Source organism: Anomalospiza imberbis, chromosome 2, assembly GCF_031753505.1.
Source record: "Anomalospiza imberbis isolate Cuckoo-Finch-1a 21T00152 chromosome 2, ASM3175350v1, whole genome shotgun sequence".
NCBI classification, from domain to species: Eukaryota; Metazoa; Chordata; class Aves; order Passeriformes; family Viduidae; genus Anomalospiza; species Anomalospiza imberbis.
In genome coordinates, this window is record NC_089682.1 from 59199741 (window position 1) to 59216011 (window position 16271).

The window sequence follows — 16271 nt, forward strand, 5'->3', positions numbered from 1 at the left end:
TCAACTTTTTTTTTTATATTAGAACTAATTTTGTCAAGGAAAAAAATTTTGTCAAGGAAAAAACCAAATGGAAATGGAAAACTATAAAAAATCTAATTCTTAAGCAAAGAAGAAACTTGTGGAATTATGAAAAGGTTAAAAATGCTTACATTTTGTCTTTAATATTGGGGGAAAATAAAATCTGCATCAAAATTTCTTAAAAAAATTGTTAAAGATTCTTTGAAATGCTCTGAAGACTGAAAAAACATGTGAAGCAGATCTGTGTACTTAGGGTGACTGATGGTTTTTGGTTTTAAACAGCTGGGTTTTGCTCAGTATCATAGCGTTGCCATCTGGAATTATTAATCCGTAGAATCCCTTCACAGTTTTGACAAATGTAAGGGCAGATTCCCAGGCTAGAAAGCACCAAAATGTCCCTGCAGCCCATTGGACAGCCTCAGTCTTATCCCTCAGAACATCTTTCTGTGTGGACTAATTAATACTGAGGAAGAGATAAGCATTCTTGTACCTGTAGTAATATGAGACCAGTACAGGAGCTGGCAGGTACCACAGAGCAGCCAACACTTTGGGGTTTTCTAAGGTAGGGTGGGAGACCTTCTTTTTTCCCAGGAGGCAAAGCTTAGTTTTAAATTTCCACAGAATGGAATCAAGTTATATTCAGCATGCACGTTGCTTATCTTAACTCAGTGTACAATTTTTATACATAGCTTTGTATTCATCATGTCAGAGATGGCAGTGAGGGACCAATACTAAGATCAAACTCAGACTTCTCTGTCTGATGTCAATGATTAATTCTTGCAGCATAAAGGAATCTACAACACAGGTTTTCTGAAAACTACCTTGTAACAAGCAGAGAGCTTAACAGATATCACTATCATTATAAGCAGGGACAAGAGTAAAGCCCTTCTTAAGTCAGTGGAGGGAACATCTTTGTTTGCTCCACTTCAGTCAGGCACGGCTTGCACCAGCAGAGCCAGACAGCTGCCTTTGCATCCCATTAAGAAATGTTTTCATGTAGTATCCTAAGTGGGATCCCTCCACTTAGGTCACAAAAGGAGTTTTCATAATGTCCTTCTTCTAAGGCAGTGGAGATGTGCAACATACAACAAGGATCATGGCACCAGTTTTCTATTGCAGTCTACATGAAGTCACACCTGCCAAGGTGTCACTGATCTCTTTACATTTATTTTTGAGCCCTTGTGCAGAGATACCAAAGCAGGACAGGTCAATATACAGAGCTACACATAAAGAGAAGGCAGCATTAGCTGAGACAGCCCCCTTTTCAAGAGCAAAGACACAAGAAAAAACTTTCTTTCATAATGTTTTTTTGTGCATCCCAGAACTTTGATGTTTTTGTGGTCATGGACTTGGCCTGGGGGCTGAGTGATATGCCAGTCCGGCAGGACAAGAGCACCTATTCCAGCTTTCAAACACAGTCAACACAAATTTTGCTCCATAGTACACCAACTCACGCTCCCTGTACTCTAGCTAATTAATCAGGAGCAAACTGTGGGAGCCTTACACTGCCCTTGATGAAATGCTGGATACACAGCACGGCTGCCATCCTTGCACTCTCTGGGGATGCAGACACCATCCTCTTGCTCAGAGGTGGATATTTACACTATTCCAAAGCCCTAAAGCAGTGTGAAGGGCCCGGTATCTGCAGTTGAGAGATACCAGCAGCTGTGTTTTCTTTGACTCTGGACTGTCCCAGCAATGAGGCTGCTTGACAATTTGCTTTAGAACTGTGTTTTTAACTAGATCCACTGGGGTTTTTTTCTGAGAACATGGCAGTATTCTAAATAAACCACCTTGAAAATTGAAACTAAACTTCACAGATATCTTTGAAATCTTATTCTTTTCTGCTGAGTACATGACTGAAAATAAGATAATCTTCACTTTGGGCTGTGACTTTAAAAGATGCAGCCCAAAGTAGCAAATGATATCATCATTACCTGACCTCTCTGGAAAATGAGCTACCAGGAAGAAAAAGCTACTTTTGAGCCACAAAGTCCTTGCTTAAACACTCTTGAGGAGTTTGGACAGAAAGGGGCCTTCAGGGCTTGGCTTTGGAACATACACACACCTCCAGTAAGGAGAAAAAATCATCAGGAAAAAGCATGTGAATTTAATGTAAATAATTATATTCAGTCTCCCATGTTTGAACATTTATTCTAATGTAAAAGGTTTTCTTGAAGCAGAAAGTGACTACCTGGTGTGTTTTGGATCCTAATCCAAGGGAATACACCCCCTCCCAGCACACAGTAAAATCACATCCCTGCTGTTAATGGCTCCCTGCACAAAGACTAAAAGCCTCTTGCGTAGTCTCCTGTTGAACTGCAGGGAGAATTCGGGACTTGCACTCAAAAGCACATTAATTCTATTCCAGAATCATAATCCTTTTCAGCTGGCTGCTGCACTGATATAGTCACATTTGCTATGTAACTGCTGGAAAGTTTCCCCAGTTTGATTATCCCTTCCAGAGCTAGTGAAAGCATGTGGGGGGTTTTTTTGTTGTTTTGTTTTTTTTTTTAATACCAAGTTATCTTGTTTAATCATGACTAAGTAAACATATTACACACTAATAATAAAAGCACTGGAAATTCTCTATTTAATCTCTGAGATTTTCTTTAAAGACCAAACAAAGACCAGCAGGATCTCTAATCTTATGATCAACAATGTTACATCACCAGCAGCCTCTGTTTTATCTGTTTACAGATCGGGCTAATGTTGTTAGAGGGTGGTGACATTAACTGTTACTGTATCAGGAGATAGTGCACTTGCATTAGGCAGCCCAAACTTTGCTGTCACCTCTAGGTGCAATTGCTTAGAGGAAACTCCAGAGATTATTTTTAATACCACAAGACATTGTTGTAGCTAAATTTGGAGCAGTAGATCACAGGGTTGCCACTGAAGATGCCACAGGAGCCTTTGCTGAAGCCTCCAGTCAAGCAGGAGAAGTACCCCAGCAGCAAATGCTTTTTGCCAGTGAATGACCTTCTTCTGGGCTGGGCAACCCCAGCTAACTCAGTATGGAGAGAGGAACTAGAGGCAAAGGGTTCAGTCTGCTCCCCATTCCTTGGACATGATGTCTCTCCAGCCAAAACTTGTTCCTCCACTGTCACACTCTGCCTATTTCCTGGATAACCCTGGGTGCAGGTAGATAAGGATGCTACTGACATTGCAGGAAGGCAACCACCAGCTCAAGAAGAAGGGACCCTGGGACGGGGGCTGCCTACCATCCCAGCTGCTGCACGGCTGCAGCATCACCTTCCCTGCCCCCTCCACAGGCTGTGTCCTGGAAAGAGCCGCAGCTGATTATCATCATGCCTCCCACATAAGAAGGATGTGCTGGAAGGATCATTACTCCAGCCAGACTCCCACAGCTCTTTGCTTGAAGTTAAAAGCCCAATCTAACCCTTAACAAACATGAATAAAAGTGCTAGGGAAGGAATTTTAATTGGCTGACACTGTAAATGCTTTGAAGGTGCTGTGTCATTATTGACTAACTTTCAGCACACCTGAGCCAGCCAGAGGGCAGTGATGTTAGTTTTGAACCCAGGATATTACTGTGTCCTAGCACCCCACCATTAAACTGCATCATCTCTTTGCAATGAGCAGGTTTGTTGTACCTCATAGTGTCAATAAAACCTTGCCTTGCTTCTGCACTGAGTTTGCAGGGAGGGTTGTGCTGTTTCTTCTCATACGTCTGTCTGGCACCGTTCCACCACCAGCACATGGCTCACCCACATGCACTTCTGAGCACCCACAGAGCTCAAAAAGCTTAGATAACCTCCCCTTCTATCCCGCTTCTTCCCAGGAGTCCCCTGCCTGCCCTGAGCCGAGCTGTTGTTTCTCCCCTATGCAAATGCCAATGTAAAAAAAAAAAAAAAAAAAAAAAAAACAAAACACCAACAAGTGGGGAGAAAGAACAAGACAAGGAAGGTGAGTTCATTTTAACTGACATGAAATCAGAAGTCATCCAATAGGAACCTGAAAGGACGCACACTGAGCCCAACAAAATGTTCCATATGGCGCTCAGGTAGTAAGTACTTGTCAGACAAGATAAGTTAAATTCACAAAGAGCTACTACACAGCCACATCACAATGCTTTCCAGCAAACATGAGAAATGTCTTTGTATCCTCTGCAAAAGGAAATCAGAAAGTCTATATCTCAATCTTTTCAGGTGACCTAACCCCAAGATGAGGGGAGCTTTGCTCTTTTTTCCTTTAGAAAAGGTCCTTTTAATTAAAAATAAATGACATCTGATATTTAGGTGTCTGATGCCCTTTATCCCCTATGTGATCATGCTAAAATATCAGGAATACTTCCACTACAAAATAAAACATATGAAGCCCAGAGGAAGAAACCTTGGAAGTGACAATTTTCTCCTTCCATAAAGATGTATACTAAATATAAAGTTAATGCACAAAAGTAATTGAAATATTATTTATGGAAATTCTGATGACATTGATAACTAAAAAAATCACTGCTTTACATATTTGGTTTGTATTCTGCATTGTTTATATGAAGGACCTTTTTAATGGCCACTTTTAAACATCCAGGAGACAACATTAAGCTTTTATTACACTCCTTAGCAGCTCCCGAACAGTTCCTTTCAGCCCCCAACAAGAAATTTCTTCTCTGCATTTAAACCACAAGTTACAAATATTTGAGAATCATTTTTAATCCCTTCCTCTATCCTAGCTGTGTAGCCAGTGTCAGTACACAGTACATGTATCAGGGACAACCAGTGATAGAGAAAACTGCAGTACGAACAAGGCACTGCCTTGGCAGATGGACAGACATCCCCTCCATGGGTGAGGGAAGGGTTCCAGCACCTCTGGCCCCACCAGTGGTCTGTCACTGAGAGCAGGCCAGTCCACAGGAGGGCAACGGTTCCAAAACAGCACAAAATTAATTCTACTCTTACAAGAAAGTATTTTCATTTGTACATCCACATTTCGATGAAGCCTTTAGGAACCTTAAGCCTGCTCCTGCAAAGGTCAGTAAGTGTTTTATGTGCTACCCTGACAGGCTGAAATGCATGAGTAAAAATAGACTGTTGAATGAGAGACCTTCCACAAATTAATTTTCTAATAGCTTTGATATTGTTGTCAGCACAGATTTCATGGATGAGCTGAAACTAGCCTGAACTTGCTATGCCACCCAAGTTCATCAAAAACTGCAGGAGGAGCTTGGATGGGGAGTGTAGAAAGGTCCTAAAGGTGATTTCCACCACCTTTAAACCTAGACCTGTTGTCCAGAACAGCCTCTTTGTGGTTTGCCATCATCTGGAAGAAATAATCTGAACCAACACAGTTCCCAGACATGAGACCATGCAAAATAGGTGAGAGACAAGTATACAGAATCCAGTAACATCAGCCCAAGAAAGTTCAGGTTGGATATTTCTTTCAGACAAGCACTTCACATACATCATGACCTTCAGAGACTGTAAACTCTTATCCTGTTGAGGTTATTTAAAATCAAAGGCCAGTGTGCCAGCAGCTGCACAAGTGAGGAATGCCTAAGAAAATAAATACCAGTTAGGGTGCTATTTAATGCTGTTAACTGCAGTGGGTGGAGGCTGGAGGGCAGTAGCTTTTAACAGGTTTTATTTGAAAGACTTACTCAGTGTGGTTGTCACGACAGTTGTCTTTGTGACTGAAGTTGTATTGCTAACAGATGGAAATCTGGCAGCTTTTTCTAATTTATGCAGATACTTTGCAGAAGGAATTACCATCCTAAGTGATTCTAACATTAACCTTGCACAAACCTTTCTGCATTGTGTTAATAAACAGAACATTTTAAGGGTGTTCTGCTCAAAAAAGTCAAACTGCTCAACCGTGCCTCCCTTTCAATTTCTCTTACAATTTAGCTTTAAAATTCTTTTACATAAAGCCTCTTACTCAACTGAGAGTTGGATATGTAGCAAAAGTCAGCATAGTGCTCAAAATACCCATTTTAATTATAAAATTACCTACCAGGTTGTGTTTTCATTAATGAGCTAAGCTTGTGGACTGTCTTGTTCTTGAAAACTGGCATTCAGTACAATAGCTAAAAAGAATCATTTAACAAGAGAACTATCTAAATTGGCAATCATTTAAAAGGACTAAATAATATTCTTAATAGCTGCGTAATGTTTCATCTTTTTGCTTTGATTGGCACTTTTTTAATTGTTAACACTCTTTTCAAACTGGCAACACATTTCCTTATTCTAATCTGCAGTAAACCCTACAGCATTACACACCAATGTGAGTGCTAAACAGACTCAGAAGTAACACACCACTGAGATATTTTGAGGCTTTTGGTGTATTTAATGGATCTCTGTTCTTTATAGTAGATTTTAGGAAATGAGGATACCATATGCTTTTGTTTTACCTCCTGAGACTTTGAAAATGTGGGTGCCATAGAGCTTATTGGTGAAAACTTATTTGTATAATCAATGCCCTTATCAGCTGAGTGAAAGGGATACTTGCTACTTCAGCTGTAGCTCTTTGAGATTACTGATCATGTGCATCCACACTGAAGGTGACTTGCACAAAAGAGCAAAACTCTTTAAATGGTTCCCTGATTCCATATGTAAGACTTTGACCCTCAGTGACTGAAGGCAGTAATCATACAACTCTATAAGGAACAGAGATGAAAACATGATATTGAGACATGCAGACCATTGGAGCATTTCAGAGAATTAGTCAAATTAGTTTTGTTTTTTTTTAACACTATCTGCATGACTTATGAGCCATGTTTTGGGTCTAAGCATTCTAACCTGAACCAAGAAAGATACCTTAAATGCACCTTGAGTGCATTTAATAATGCACTCAACCTAGAAAACACACAAATTATATCCTAAGCTCAGATGCCATATTCAGGCAGGTCAGATCTTTCAATGGAGGATTTCAAATGCCTTTTTTCTTTGGTCATTTTCTTTACAGGACATCAGACACTTCCTTTTGGAGACCTTTTCTATCATTAACCTAGAAATTAGGCACAAGTCAGTTTTGTCAAGAGGATGACCATCTTTTTTTTCCTGTGTTTACAAAGAGCCTGAGTTACCTGCAACCCAGAACTGTCTACCTTTCCAGAGTACAGCCAGGTGGAAGCTTCAACAGTGCAGTAGCAGTAGCCTTTTCAGCAACCCCAAAGCATGGACACACACTATGGGCAGAGAAGACAAGTGAGTGTTGGTTGCAGTACAGGAGCAAGTTTCCAGGCATGTGGCTCAGACTTCAGTGAAATGGCTTCTTTCTTGCCTGGAGACCTCAGGCAGCTATTACAGAGAGGAGAGGAGATGTTCCAGTGAGGTATGTATACTTACCTTTTACTGCTTTTAGGCCCAAAGCACAACTGTGACTGCATATTAGTCTCTGTTCTTTTTCCCTAGCAATCAAGTGAAAAGAAATCTCAAGTTGTGGTGACTAAACATATCCTGGAACTACTTGTAAGTAAAAAATTCACAGCTCCCTCCTAAGGGATCCATATAATTTTTCTGGATTCTATTTTTGAAGGGACCAGATCATTTGCTATTTCAAATTTATTTATACAGACTTCTCTGTCAGGATGCTTCACCTGCAGAACATCCAGAAAGGAAAACTTTTCCCTTAAATCATTCAAAGTTTAACATCCAGTGTCCCAAACAACTTCTGCTTGAGCTCTATAAAAAGGATACAGACATTCAGGTGACAGAACAAGAGCTATGTTCTGGGAAGGATGAAATAATGACTAGGAATGATGAAAAGGGGTGAGTACTGTAACAACATCTCCCAGTTCCTCTGACTGTGAAATGCCAACTCAGCAAAGGAAACTATCTCTGTTTGATCATAGTCTTGTTCTTGTAATACTGGGTCTGAGAGATTGCAGGCTTTCCAGAGTGGTTTAGCAGTGGCCCAAGTTTGAATGGACTTGAGAGAGTAAGCAGCCACTTCTGAATCTCAGGGCATTTGGAAATAGAAAGGTCTTCAGTTGCTTCACAAATGTTACGAGAGTTTGGAGGGTTAGACAATATGTCAGGTGGGAAGTACCATTAGTCCCAAACAGTTTTATAAGAAAAGTAAACCATAAAACCCCAAATTCTGTGCATAAATAATACTACAAAATTGAGTCTAGTAAGCATTTATAGTACTTTGTGCATCTGGATTCTTGTGAACTAAAAAAGATCAAAGGCTGAATGCCCTCAGCACTTGGTCAGACCTTCAAGAAGGGGTCCAGTATTCCTTCTAGTTGATTGCTGCCTCACAGGGAACACCAAGCAGCTTAAAGAATAAGACCCTAAATGCATATCTGGCACCCAGTTAATTTCTAGAGTAAGTAGTATTTTATTTTAATCAGCGTTTGTTACACCCCAGTATAATCCACAGCTAAAAGAAATCTCACGCATCTGGTCTAAATCTTGGTCATTAATTAATAAGCCTGTCAGCCTTATCACAATAAGAGTTAATTTACTCCAGTTAACAAGTTACTGCTATTCATGTTTCTTGTATTTTTCCTTCAGTAGGCTATTTACTGTGCATTTCACTTACAAAATTCCATTACTTACATAGACAGCAATAGTGCATGAAGTATGTTTCCATCTGTTTTCAACTTTTGTGACCTATGTAAACACCGAGCTTTGAAATAGCTTATGTTAACTCCTATCAAGAATAAGTTAATTCCTCAGCTGACTTATTCTAAGTATTTTAAAGGCTGTGGTCTCAAGTGAGATTTACATTTCATATTTCATCTCAAAACAAAGCTAAAAGTTTCCTATTTATAGCTAGAAAGCTTTAAATCAGTACCATCTCCTCATAATGTTTGTACTATCACAGGGTTTATACCCCTATTAAAAAGACATCTTTAAGATTTGCAATATACTAACTAATTCATGCTGCAAATTTCCACAGGTAGCAAATTGCTCTGTCAGAGTACGACAACATATTTTCTCTTCTGCAAAAGGAAACTGCAAACTCACAGTGCCATATTCAAATAAACCTGCTGTAAATTTTAAAACACATGGTGAATATCTGTCACACTCATGCATTTCTCTCTTCAAACCCAAGAAATGGAGATTGACAGAAGCAAAATTATGAATCAAACGCTATGTTTAGTGTCAGTCAAAACAGTAGACAAAGGCCCATATTCTGGTCTGTTCTTCTCCATGGTTGGACTAGTGTTTTTGTAGGATGCATTCATTTGAAAAATTATACTTTCTATTTATTCTAAGATTCAGAAAAATGAGAATAGCCATTTTAGATCTGTGTGAACAGGTAAAACCACCAGCATTTCTTCCTACAAACTGGTTTTAAAATGATTCAATTCCTTGTGCTGAGTCACATACAGAGGACAACAACTCTGCATGTAATAACTTTCTGGGAAGCTTTACTTTCTTTATGAGCAGAATCTACCCTTGCACAGTGCATCTGTGAAAGGACCTTCAGATGGAATCATGGAATCATACAATGGTTAGGCTTGGAAGGAATCTTCATCATCATCTAGCTTAAAGCCCCCTGCCATGGGCTGGGACACCTTCCACCAGGTTGCTCAAAGCCCCATCCAACCTGGGGCACTTCCAGGGACAGGGGGTCCACAGTCTCCCTGGGCAACCTGTTCCAGTGCCTCACCACCTTCACTCACATTACAGAATTTCATCCTAATATCTGATCTGAGCCTTCAACTACAGGCTGGAAAACACAGAGAAAGTTGCTATGAAAGGAACATAATGTGTGTCATAGGAAGTGGCATGAGTAGAAGCTCTGTTTCAGCTTCCCAGAGGTTAGAGTGAAGGATCAATGAATGGTTGATGGAAGACTGAAACTTGGCTTACAGTCCAAGACATTTGCACTACCTATGCAATGACTGCTTCTCTCTTCCTGAGTTTTCAGTGGCAGTTGTTTAGCAGACAAAACACAAATCAGCCTTGAAATACAGATTTTCAAGACTTGCATTGCTTTTGTTTCTTTGTATACAGGCTTTGATAAGACAGTTGCAAAAGTGTTTTCTAAGAAAACAATTTAGTGACTAGATTATTCATCTTTGACAAATGCTGAAAATGAAGGATTCATGATGATTAATTTCAGCTAATTTTCAAATTATGCAAGGTCATTCAGATTCAGAATTTTCCAAAGTCACTTTTTTCCTGTCTGAAATTATTTCATTTATTCAAGATAATTGACAGTCAGTGCTTCCAGTGCCAGCCAGAATGACATTTAATGTCATGAGCTAACATTTTATGATTTGAACAAAAATTAGCAATGGCCGAGATTTTTCACATTAACCCATAGCAAAGAAGCACAGTACATGCTACCACACTGTTAATTCTGATTCAAAAGTTGAATTTGATCTGCTTTGACCATGTAATCCCAAGTCAGTAAACAGAGCTAAGTGGACTGTAAATCGAGGTTGAAAAGAAAGATGGAAATGGTAATGCCAGCATAAAGCTTAATGGATCTATGGAATGTTCAAAATCACAACTGTTACCCAGAAATGGAAGAATTGACAGCATAATTCATTTATTATAAAGCTGTTAAGGGGGTAACACCACCACTTAGAATCTCACCTTGTGGTCTTGAAGGAAATCTTTTTCTTAAAGATACTTGATAGGGACATATGTCAGTACACTGCATTTGAAGCAACTTAAGTGCAGATCCAGCATCTCAAGCCCTTTCTTCCTCAGCCTGAGACACACCTGGAAGAAGTGATCACAGATCTCATGCAAATATTTCCAGGGGGATCTAAACCTAGGTTTTGTTATAGAATGTTTTCCTTCCGTATCACTGTAAACATTTTCCCAATTTGGGAAAGAAAGTATTACCCTCTTTTTCTTACTAGAAGGATTAATGGCTGATGGATTTCTTTTTCTCTGTACACCTAATTGCACAGCTAGTCAGTTTGCCAGCAAGTCCTTCAATCAGTTAATAAGACAGTTAATAATGTTAAAGACCATTAACTCCCACCAATGTTAATTCCCTATGTGTCAATTGAAAGGTCAGAAGAAATTTTCCACTGTTATTTTGTTTGTGCATTTGTATTTAAGGATACAGACCTACCTAGTCTTTAGTCCTGCACTTCTGAATAAAACATTTATATTCTTTCATTATTTGCCCCTACCCAGTGTAAAATTAAGCAAATGCAAAACAAAGTCTTGACAGAATACCATCATTTCAATAGTCTTCAGACAGTTTTTTTCTCCTCACCCATCAATTTTTGACAAATACATGTATGTATGTATGTATGTTTGTAGCTTATGTTTATTTTTTTTTACTATCATTTTGTGGTTATTGACTAAGAAAAAAAAATAAGGTTACCTGGCAATAGAAAAACTGGTATTTAGCCATGGCAGCTTCAATTGAACCAAATGCCCTTGGAAGTCCTATAAATTCATTGTGATGGTGGATCCTAATATAGAGAGCAGTTACACCTACTGCTGCTCATGCAATCTAGGAGAATGCCTTGCTAAATTTAGCACAATGTTTATCCCTACTGTGCCTATATATTCTGATTAACCTGCCTGCTGTCCTTCACCAACCCAGCAATCAGCTAAAGCAACTGAACTCTAGTGTGAGACAAACTAAACCATTTTTTAGCAGCTGCCAGCTGAAATAATTTGTGAAACTAATACATTTTTCCAACCCAGTTTAGAAATCTATGAATCACCTAACTCCTTATTTTTCTTCAGTAGAAGAGCTTAAAATTATAGTCTGTTCATCCAGTTTCCTCACCTCTTCTTGGAAAGGCCCTGGTATTTGCATGTATGTGTCTTCTTCATAAAATGGTGACATTCTTGAAGGAACATAAGGAATTAAGAATTTCCTATTCATGCACAGAATGGTAGTAACCTAAGCACCCTGGTCTGAGGCTACTCTGTTTCCTAGGACATCCTGACAATTCACTCACCTTAGTCAAAGGCATTTTAACCTTTTAAATCTATTCACTATCACCCTTTCCTGCTGAGGGTATCAATTAGAGCATCATTTGCTCTATACCAAGCAAGCTTACCAAACTCATCTAAATTGAGACAGTTCCTTCCTGAGAAAGCAGTGTGAAAACTATTTTCTGCTGATTTCCATAAATCCTGGATCTCCTATAGAAACCATAAGACTGATAAAATAGATATGCTATTTGGGAGCATGTAGTAAGAATAGCAAGAAAGGGAAAGCAGAAGCCAGTGCTCGTTACTGATATAAGTAATAGTAATCAAAATTTGTGAGTATTATGGGCATTCAACAGCAGACGGAGCAGCAGCACTATCTTTTCCACTGAAGATCTTCAGTACCCCCTGAGCTTAACCAGTGACTTAGAAGTCACAGGCTCCACATACACTGCAGATTTCTGAGTCATTTGGACTCCTTTGTTTCTACCATACCTGAAGGATCTCATTTGGCTTGCTACAGAGCCATCAGAAGGTGCTCCAAACAAAAACATTAGGAACATTTTATAGTTGATAATTATTTTAATCAATATTTAAAAGCATAAGGTTATTCCTCTGATTAAAATAATGCAAGTGATTATTGTGATGGTCTGGACAGGTAATGTTAATTGTGTGAACCTCTAAAAAGGAGGAATTATTTTCTTGTAAAGATTAAGGAACTAGCCCACATATTGTGTATCATCACAACTGGAAATTTATCCTCCACATATTATATCTGTTTCTCCTGCATAATAATGCCATAAACATCTTGGTACATTTAATCTAGATTCTGACTACAGGTCCTTGCCAGAAAGGGATGTAAAAATACAGAAGTCCCCCCTACCATGAGAAAAGAAACACAATTGTGCCAGAACAGATTTTTATTTGCAAAAAATTGCCTGGCTGACTATGCAAAGGATATGGGATTGTCATGGGGTGTTCTTTGTAAGGAATGAGGAGGAGGTGCTCTCAGGTAATGGCAGAGTAAAAGAATCCCCCAGCAAGAAACTTGTTAACACAGATGTTGAAGAAGCCCTGGAAAATGCAGAGGTCCAGGGGAGAGGGCGTTGAGGTCAGAGCAATGGACAGGATTTTTTAAGCTCCATGGTGGTGAGGAAGCAGCAGGAAGGATGGTACAAATGTAAGGAGAGGAGGCTAGCTGATTCATGCATTAAAACTTTTGTATTTGGAAATGAGAGGGAGATGAACTTGTAGATGTGAAAAAAGAGCTACTAAGGTAAAACAGGGGTCTGGATGCGAAGGGAGAAGGGAATTAAAATCAAAAACACTGCTATATGTAATGTAATTACACACAGAGGATTGTTTTAGCTATGTTGAGAGAGAATAAAATTGTTTCTGGGTTCGTTCTCCCACAGACAGAGGCCATCCTTGGTCCTCTGCATATAGGCAAGCATCAAGAGGAAAGTAATCTGAAAATGGCATAATAATACACTGCTCGCTGGGGGGAAGAAGTTGAATTTTGGATGGGGCTACAGCTGTCTTCCAGCTAGTGGACAGGAATTAGTCTGGCAGAAATAACCAGGAGCATGAGTAGGTGCTGCTCAAGGTTGCAATAGCAGTTTTGAAGGAATGCCTCCATAGCTGTTTTGAGAAGTGTGTGATCACTGCAGGCCTGAACTGCAGCGGGAAGCTGAGATCTCTCACAACAAATGCCATTGAAAAATGTGTGGTGCTAACACAGCTGCTCATAAAACTGGTAGGGTGTTGTTGGGATCATGAAAATGAAGTAGCAGCTGAGGCTGTCAAATTGGAGACTTAGCACTTTTAAACTGATACATGTCCCTTCCTGTTGGAAATTTTCATTCTGAACTTTAACATTAATTTTAACAAAGTTGTGATTAAAAGAAACATCACAGTAATAATGTTTCTAAGGCTTACCACAGGATGGAATGGTTCATTGAGACATGTTCTGCACCAATTACATCTAAAGGGTCACCACAAAATACTTTCAGAAATTTTTGAGAGAAGTGCTATATTCAAACAGCCTCAAGAAGACAGAGTTTGACTTTTAAGCCAAATTTCCACATCCATATAGAGCTAATGTTGAAAAGAGGTCATGCCTTGAATAAAATTCTGGGGTTTGTAGCCTTCTTTTCACTGAAATACTGACTAGAAGTATTAAAATTCTATTAATTTACATGAAGATTGGCTTTTATTTTGGATAGTTTAGAAGTGGTGATTTATGTTAACAGGGGGAGTGTGTAAGGTGTGTGTTTCCAGCATCCTGCTTGTTACAGAATGTATTTTTTTTTTAGCTTATAAATGAAAAAACAACAAAAATTCTCATTCAAATGAACTTGTGTTACCTTTAGGAGAAAAAAAGCCAAGCAGAAAACACCAACCTCTCCTGAAACTTGGGTGGTTCTTTCCAGCAACCTTTCGAAAATTTTCCCGTCTCTCATTTTGTACCTCTTTGGCTGTGTGAAGATATAATTAATAAAACCCTGTCATCAGGAGCCTCCTATTAAATAATTTCACTGAGTTTTCTCTCCATTTAATTCTGTTTAGCTGAATGTTTACTGATGAGTCAATTAGCCACTGCTTTGTTTGTTCAACCTAATGTCATCACATCACCATGAGATCACCACAGCAAACATTCATCAACAGCAGCATTGTCATGTCTGGCTGGTTGCTACAGGCCAGCCTCAGGCCACATCAGGGGTCTGGCTGCTCAGTGGCCTTGGACCGGCTGCGATGTGCCATGGGGAACTCCTCTGTGCAGGGGGACCAGAAAGTACTTTTCAATCTCTGGTGAGGATCATCCCTCCCTATGGTGCAACCCCACAAGCAGGAAATAAGGAGATAGACCAGTTTGCAAAGGCAGCTGTGACAAGAAACCAAGGGTAAATGAGTTGGTGTCTGGAACTGGAAAAGACCCTCTCATGCTGTGATGGTCGTTACCACAATAAACATTTTTAAATCAATAGAAATTGTTAGGGAGCGAGGTAGTAGATGTACCAATGGACATCAATATAGCAGCCCAGAAGGTTTCAATTATATTGATATACCTGGTCAAGCACGACAGCATCAGATTAATTTTAGTGCATTGTGTATTGCTGCCATAAACTCAGATATTCTGGAGCTGAACAGAAGATGGCAAATGCATGTCAGGGTCACTCAAACTTAGTGACTGAATTACTTCTTTAAGCACGTCTGCCAGGCTATGTCTTCAGAGATTGTTTTCCCAAATATCTATAAGTGGACGCAGTCCAGCTTAAGGTACACTTAGATATATCAGCAAGTGATACGTTTCAGAGGGGTTTTTTTTGTTCAGTGAAGATAAGATCCTTTCACAGAGATGCTGAAAATCTAAATCATTCTCAAGGAGTGCCTTTTGCCTTTCATGGTTTAAACAAGGAAGAGAAGTGCGCTCCTAACAAAGAAACTTAATCAAGGGAGGCTGGATGTGACTTGGAGCATAGGCTTGTGTGTTGCCTCTTAAAAAAAGAGTTCAATTTTCCCCCTCTCTGCAATCCTCTTAAAACCTAGCAATCCATCCCCCGTTTCTAGCAAGGGCATAAGTAGATAAATAAGGTGTTTCAGGGGGAAATAAAAATTTGTATTATTAACCAGTCATAAAGGATATGGAAGCTAACAAGGACAGGTAAATTCACAAATTCTGTGATTAAAGGAAGTGAGGAGAGAATCAAACCATTGCACAGCACCCACTACATGGTCTGTGTCCTCTATGTAGCACAGGCTCTAGGTCCTAATAATATTCTGGCACTGATGCTTATTAACAGTGCAATTTCAATAATCAGCATATTTTGTCAAATAATTGGTAGGCTGATGGTTATAAGAGGTGACACTGCCAATATCTCATAAAGGCTGAAAGAAATATTTCCCATTTCCACACTGCATAAACAAAGCATGCCAGACAACCTCAGGAATGCTAATGATCTCCAGTACTTTAGTATATTAAGTATTCATCAATTGAGCGCAGACCACAACAATGTTTTGAGAGTCCTTAAACACATGAGAAACACATGAGAAATGATGTAAAGTTTATATGAGCTCATATAATCTGAGCTGGTTGTACAGCCAAGCACAAGATCACAGAAATAAGGTCATGTGTACCATATCTCTCTTACTAGAGGGTTGTGCCCTACATTATATTTGCTGGTGCCACATCCAGCCCAGAATTAATTGACTCAAGCAATGAGTCATCCACTTCTTCCCCTATGGCATTATTCCCCAATCTAACAGATTACATTGTTGGGATTTCTTTTCCTTGATAATCAGACTTCACTGTCCTTAATTTCATCCCATTATATAATACCTCACACTTACACTGTAACTGCTATCCAAAAGCTTTGCAAGTGTTAATTGAGTTTCATAACAGCCCCCCACGAAATAAATAAGTTCTGA

The 16271-nt window shown here is 39.4% G+C and overlaps 2 long non-coding RNA genes across 2 annotated transcripts in view; one reads left to right on the plus strand and one right to left on the minus strand.

The window, feature by feature from the left end:
• Positions 1-10648, minus strand: part of LOC137466540 (uncharacterized) — a 34461-nt gene extending 23813 nt beyond the window's left edge. Inside the window, exon 1 of the long non-coding RNA XR_010995204.1 lies at positions 10533-10648. This is a non-coding gene — a long non-coding RNA (uncharacterized lncRNA). The remainder of the gene's footprint in view (positions 1-10532) is intronic.
• A 2688-nt stretch (positions 10649-13336) lies between these two features.
• On the plus strand, positions 13337-14376 carry LOC137466548 (uncharacterized). Its single transcript, XR_010995205.1, has 2 exons — positions 13337-13599; positions 14159-14376. It is a non-coding gene; the product is annotated as an uncharacterized lncRNA (long non-coding RNA).
• Positions 14377-16271: the final 1895 nt, after the last annotated feature.